The sequence below is a fragment of the Triticum urartu genome, chromosome 7A, assembly GCF_056163025.1.
Source record: "Triticum urartu cultivar PI428250 chromosome 7A, HENAU_Tu73, whole genome shotgun sequence".
NCBI classification, from domain to species: domain Eukaryota; kingdom Viridiplantae; phylum Streptophyta; class Magnoliopsida; order Poales; family Poaceae; genus Triticum; species Triticum urartu.
Genome location: NC_141879.1, coordinates 585,175,299 through 585,182,902, shown reverse-complemented (window position 1 = coordinate 585,182,902; position 7,604 = coordinate 585,175,299).

The following is a 7,604-nucleotide window of genomic DNA, read 5'->3' as shown; positions in this document are numbered from 1 at the left end:
AAAGTGGTAAGGAGAAATGAAGGTCCATATCTTCTCTTAGTAATAATTATTACGAAGGTAAAACATTAAGACCTCACAGTGTGACCTTGCAAATGCAAAAACTTCAAATGAGGACACATAATGCCATTGCCTTCAAAGGTAAACAGAACCCATCCAAGCAACTATCACATCGTATATTTTTTCAGCAACAAACCGTTTGACATCACATATAGAGATTTAGGATTTGAAAACAAATTGTACAACTATTAAGAGATTATCTTTAAGATCATATCAGAAAGCAAGAACTGCTAATAAGTTGTGGGCAACACACATGACAGTACTGCATTCTCGCTAATAAAAGAAGACAAAGATCCGAAAGGATTTACAACAAACTATAGACAAAGTGAAATGGTAAGAAAAAACCTTCAGTACAATTGTAGTCCATTGTTGCCAAATAACACAACCATAGTAATTGCATCTTTTTGACTTTCCAACTACTATTGCCAATACATGGAATATATTTATTTAGTAGTAAAACATGGATCATAGTCCCTTGATATATATTTTTCTTAGTGGATGTATTCCACTTGTCCCGAAATGTTTACTGATTTCTTGTTGTTTGTAGTGTTGCGCAAAGATATATGGTGGATACAATGGGGAATATAATTAATTGGGCGAGGTGCTAAAGCGTATCTCTCTAGTTACCAGTTCATATTTACCATGATGGAGGATAAGAACTTTCACAGGGTAATGTTGTCACACTTATGAGCTTATCAGGTAGAAGAGAGCTGAGAGTGCAAGAATTGACAAAATAAAAAATGACATGGGTAGTTGTATGTGTGCAGAAACATTAGATATTTACCATTCAGGTCGCCGGCAACCTTAGTTGTAACACAATACCCTACAAATAAAAATATAAACAACACGATCAGTTTGCAGTGTTGCAGCTCAAATTAATATACCCACAAATGCTTGCCAAGACAAATACCTGATCTGATCCTAAAAAGGAAAAAATATAAACAAATACAATATTGAGAGAAGAATACTAATCGGAGGAGGAATAGTCTAGTCCAGCATGAGTACTGATAGTGCTTGCTCAGAAAGAAAAAAACATTGCTTAGTATTCTCTATTCCTAGACCTGCTCTTTTGTTACCTAGATGTCAAGGTGCGTGGATCTGGGAGATAACAAATGGCATTAGTGAAAATTATGATTGACGGTACCAACATATTTGCCGTATTATGAAGTAATTATCAAGTGAAGCTAAATAAAATGCACTCTTACCTTACCATTTGCTGCAGCAAACTGAACATTACTGAATTTCTGTCCATCTTTAGTTTATAGACGAAGATTTACCGGCCACCAACCACATGAAAAAAGTGTAGCGGGACTTGAAATTCATAGACAGAGAAGAAAAAGAATCGAAATATGACATATAAACCTATAGGGAAAATATAGTATGACATCCATATCATACCAATCTTCAGCATCTCAGACACCAACCTATAATTTTAGCTTTGCATCGGTCAAGACATGATTTTGCAACACAGTTAGCTGATGCACTTCTAGTCACAACTCTAAATCTCTGGATTTAAGAGCCGGACTCATAAAAACTGGATGGGACGCACGAGGAAGTGGCTGTGGGGGTACCTGTTAGGAGAGGGGAGGTGACACCGGGGCTGCAGGTGTGTTCCTGCCAACACGCGCATCACCAGCAAACAATGGGCGGAGACTCCAAATTCGTCCCACCATGAAGGTCGATGATTATCGGAGGACAAAACTGACGGCCCTCAAGCAGACTTTTAGTACCAATTGAGTCGTGGGCATCCACAGCTTAAAAGGGTGGGTGAGCATGTAGTACCTGAGAAAGTGCAAATTTATGATGCAATCAACAATATACTCCAGAGAACTTGCAGGAAATGGCAGGGAGTTGCTCACCGGAGGCAGCATGAGTGGTGTGGTAGAGACCCAATGGGATTTTAAAGAACAATCCATCAATTTCTTGTGGAGATGGTGGGGAGAGGAAGTGAAGCGGCTAGAACATTATTAGAAGAGGGAGCGTCCGACATCAATTAGTCAGCTGGCTGTTCGCTGTCCATCGTGACCAGGGAAGATACACATGATGGGCCGGTGGAAGCAATGGACTATAGAGAGGATGTAGCAGTAGGCTGTGTAAGGTTGATATGGCCCTTTTCGTAAGAATATACTGTATATCTTTACCTAATATTAAAGGACGGAAGCTTTCATAGTTTTTTATACGTCGCTTCTTTATATCCGTTGATTTTGTGTTAACTATAAAGTTTAACGGTTGAGATTTAAAAAAATGCTTTGTAGGAAAAAAAAGGTTTTTATGAGATTGTCCAGCCCACTCACGCACATCGTAGGCCTCTCACCAAAGCTGATCAGTCGACGTAGAAAAAACTGATTCTTCTACGACTCAGAGCGAACAAGAGATTGATTGATGTATTTTCATCCAAACAGGCGGCGTCTAAATTCTCCACGCAATAACCCTACAAGCCGCTCGCATAGCATCTCTGCCGCCTCGCCCAGCTCTTGCTTGCCGCTCGTGGGGATGGAGCACAACATGATGGTCGTCCCCTTGCACAACGCCCGGGACCACGCGCCGTGGGCGGCTTGGCACACGATGACAGGGAGCCCTCCCATATGGCGCCCGCAAGGAGCGCCTCGAGGCCGTAGACCATCCTCCTCGCCAGTGCCTCCACGGCCGCGTCTCTCGGGCTCGCCGCCTCCGTGAACCAATCATGTGCCCTCAATTACTATAGTGTGTGCCCTTCAACCCTCTGTCTCGCATCCATGTATTGTGTCATTATTTGTTTCTCATTTGAACATCCATGGATGGTGGCAGCAGTGGGAAACTTCTACTGTGGTATATAGTGACCGGGAGGGTGGAGAGCCCTGCAGCGACCTGCTTGATGACTGCCACGACGACGACCACTGCGCCGACATGGAAGGTATTAAACTAACGACATATCCCCGCTCAGGAATCAGAAACAGCCATACATGCAGCCCTGAGCAACCATACATTACATTGTGCTGTTAGGACATGCGAATTCAGATAGTAGCAAGGATTAATAAGATGAGCCAGCCGTGGGTGCAATGCAGCGGCTAGATAATTTCAGAATCTATCTCTACTTTGGTCGGCCATATTTGCAATGCAGTAACTATGTGGTTTACGGTTTATGGAATCTCTATTGCAAAAGCACCTATATGAACGGATGGTCTTATGTCCATCTACTGCTTAGTGATCAATTGTGTGTGGCACAGCTGAACGTAGCACGACGACCGAACAAGTTACATGTTCGCTCAGCCATTCCCTGCCGGTATATGGCTGTGCTTTTCCAACAATTTCCTTCCAAATTCCACATGTTATGTGTTGTTAGTGTTACAGCCGCATGGAAGAAGAGTTATCTTTGATCTATACTCTGAATCCTTGATCTCATGCTTAAATTTTTTAGGCCTGATGAGTATCACACGCCATGAGAATTCAAGAACTGCTTGAGGAGTAAAGACGGTTAGCAAGGTTGGGTTCTACAACGCGAATACCCATAGAAATTGGCTATGAATATGGTGACTTAAGGGATGGACATGGCAGTCATGCTCAGCCAGTTTGGATGTCAGATGTTGGAGCTGTAACTTGGCCAGAGGTGCTCGCCACATTACTTGATTGATTCAGGATCTTGATGATTTTATCGTAATTTTAAATAATCACATTGTTCTGGACAGCAAAAGATAATTGGGCTCTTTTCTCCTGTTGCATCATACATAAAATGCTTATGTTGTATCATACATAAAATGCTTATGTTGTAAAGGTTTTTGAGCAGAGGTACTAGCAGTTTGATGCTCCGTGCTGCCACTTCGGTTAATTGCTTGCTGTTAGAGAAAATACTGTGAGAGTGAGATAGAATTACAGCGAAAGATGAAGATATGGGCTCTTTTGCTACGTGAGTACTTCCTCCGTTTCAAAATAGATGACCCAATTTTATACTAAAGTTGGGTCATCTATTTTGAAACGGAGGGAGTAATAACTATATAAGGAATATCACCATTTTTTTCATATTTCTAAGCACATTTTATTTAATTTGTCTCCATTGCCACGCATGAACTCTTTCGACAGTGCATATACTAAGTGTAGATGAGATAGGGGTGGCGTTCACCATCATCTGAAGTCCATGAAATTAAGTCTATGCAAACTCATCACCTTGAGATTGATCATGTTCTCTGTCTCCGTGAATATGTGGCTCGCTAATCGACGATGACGAAGAGGGCAAGTGGCAACACGTATGGCTCACTAGCGTCGTGAATTTGTTTCTCCCGTTGCAACGCACCAACCCTTTTGCTAGTAGGATTATAAAGAAAAGAGGAAATACTGTTCTGACGAACAGAGTACAGTACCTTGTGATGAACTGAGTGCAGTACCTTCAAGTCGACAGATAGCGTCGCCATAGTCGGGAGCTCGATGTCGTTGCCAGCAAATCGATAACCAAAAGGGAAGTTCATACATTTGGCAGCAGCGAGTCCATAGCTGAGCAGCCCGACACCGATCCCCAACCACGACACCACCGGCCGCTGCTCTGTTGCGAAGTAGCCGTAGCAGCCACCGCAAGTATGGAGGACGGTGAAGGGGAGAGGAGGGAATGAGGTGGCCGCCGCGGAAGGAGTGGTGTGCGGCGGGAGGAAGGGTGGATCCCGTGCTGGCGGCGCGCCGGGGTGGAGACAGGGGAAAGCGGGGGAGGGTGTCACGGAGCAAAGCAGGGGCAGGAAAAAGAAAAAAAAGGAGGAAATCGAGGCCGATGGGCTGGGCTGGATTACGTTCGTCGTGAACTTCTCTGGCTGGTCCTACCAACGTGTGCAGTAACTGAAGCCAACGTGTTGGTTTTTTTGCTATGATTGGTCCCGCTTGTAAGCCTCTAATTAAACGCTGATGGGGCAGCGCTGCTAATATGAATAGTATGCATGTAAGAGAAATAAGTTAGTGAGGATGAACTATTTAATTTAGGTATTATAGATTAGCATGCAATATAAATGCACGCACCGCTGCTCTTTCAGATGGCCGTTGATCGATCCAGCATTGTTGAGCCAGCTCCGATCAGCCGCCAACCCACGGCTCAGCTCGATCGCACAGAGAAGCTTCAGGGGGCGTACGAAGGAGGAGGTCGCCACACGCGGTTGGATGGAGATGAAGAGTGTGTCAGCGGGGGCCGGGGCGGGTGCGTGCCTGTGCCTCTATATGCATGGTGCGCCCAAGCAACTTCCGGGAAGCATCCTCGTGTCCAAATTTGTGTCCATGCACGGGTGGTAGCCAGGAGCGCTATGTCTGCCCTGAATCCAGTTCCAGCCAGAACGACCTTGCGTGCGTGCGTGTGTGTGTGCGCGCGCGCGTGTGTGCGCGCGCGTGTGTGGAGAACCTTGTGTGCGTGTGTGCCTGTGGACTCACTTGGAACAACTAGCTGCATCCACACAAGTACTACGTGTACAGCCAAAAAAATAGATTAACCAACACGTACGAGAGAATGGTTAAATTGATAATGCTGGGTTCAACGTGTGACGCCAGCCAGTACAGCATCTCATGTGCTTTTGAGTTTTCATTGATGTGACACAAAACCTAATTCTACAAGAATATCTCTCTTGCCTGCGGAGTACAGTACTACTACCAACTAGCGAGTAAACCATGCGGTCCATGCAACATAGAACGGCTGAGAGCATCTACAGCCGGATACACCGTATCCGATCCCTTAACCTGCCGCGGATGATAGTGATAGTCACATCTTAAATAATCGTTTTCATAACCGTACACCCCAATTATAAATCCTTAAATTGATACAATTGCATGCACAATATTAAGCGGAGCCTGTCCGGCTCCGCCGTGCCCATGTCCAACGGCTTGATGCGCTTCTTAGAGTGTTGGTGTGGTCGCTGGCAGTGGCGAATCTACAGAGAAAATGGAGGGTAGGCTGGACTGCTTATGTCATGCGAATATATGTTGTTTTGGACTGACAAATGACTGGATTGGGCCTTTAAACTGGTACTAAAAACTATTTTTGCAAAGCTGGAGGGGGGGGCTTAAACCTGTTAAAGCCTCCCTAGTAGATTCGCCACTGGTCGCTGGCGAGGTAGAGTAGGACATGGGACACGCACCGGCTCATGGAACTTGAGGAGCCGGCATCTCCCATGCCCTACTCTTCCTCGGCAGAGCCCGTCGCCTGCACATCACCGGTCGATCTCAGGTCGACGAGGATCTGTCGTGGTTGGAGGCCGACACGTCCGCCATGGCACGGTTGCGGCGTCCGGGGTTGCATGCCAAACATCTTTGTTGTCAGGCATTTTTCTCGCGGGCTTGATGGAGCGCAATGCGGATGGCCATCCCCTTCTCAGGGCCGACTAAGATGAGGTCCCAGTTCGTAGATTGGCTGACAGAGGACTCAGATCTGCTCCCGCCATGCCGGAAAAGGACGGGGATCGTCAGAAGTGAGCTTGGGGCGGAATGGAGTAGAGTGGAGTGGAGTGAAGTGGCTAGGGTTCGGTCCGGCAACCAGATGGGGACGGATATATGTGGGGTTGGGTGGGCCGGGTCCGATGTGGCAGACGCACCCGGGCCTCCTTATATTCGCCCTAGATTTGGGTTGGATAGAGTGGTGCCGGTCAGCCTGGTCGTTTGAGGCCGGTTTGAGGAGCCCGACTCGGTTTTTCCTTTTTTGACCGATCAGTGACTGGGTCGTCCGGGCGTTTGAGACAGGTATGAGGCGCCTGACTATAGATGCTTGGAGAGATCTACATCTGCTCGGAGAGTATCAATATTCGCAATTGTCAAATGAGTCCTCATATGTCCACGGACGCGCCCGATCACCCCTCATATTTCGTTTGCCACAACCATGTATCTCCAATTAACACCCACAAATCCACACAACCCATGCAGATAAAAAATAACACACATATTACTACATAAATATGAACTACCTTCTACTACTACTCGTCGTCAGAGATGTGCCGGCGGTGCCAAGAGTTCCTACTCGTTGGCCGTCCTGTCCTCCTGCTTGTTGGTCGCCTCGTCCATGGTTGCCAAGAGTTCGTCGTGCTCCGCGACTGCCTGGCAGAGTAAGCGGTTGGCCTCCACCTCGAGTCGGCATCTCCCATGACCGGATGGACTCGAGGATGGCTTGTTGCTCAGCGGCCTCTACCGCTTGGGTCATCCTCGTACTCCGTCAGCGCGGCGGCCATGGCGAAGCCCGCAACCGGAGACACTGGTCCCACCTTGCCTGGATACTCCTTCTCCTTCGACTTCACGTCCAACACCCGCTCTTGTGCCTGCTCCTCCTCCTCTGGCTCCGGCGAGTCCGGGGGTAGCCAGGCTGCAATGTGAGCTTCGCACCTAGCCCGGATCTTCTCCAACAGCTCCAATAGCCGCTCCGAGTGAGCATGGTATAAGTGGTGATCCCCTGTCAGACCATGACTACTGGCAGAGGGCGAGCAGATTGGACGGTTGTGGCGCAGAGTGGAGGGAGAGGGGAAATGGGACTGGCTAGGATTGGGGAGCCATCGTCCAAGCAAAATCTCTAAGCTGCTGCGGTGACAATGCTTACGAGTGTCGTTTCCCTCATAGGGAGTTGT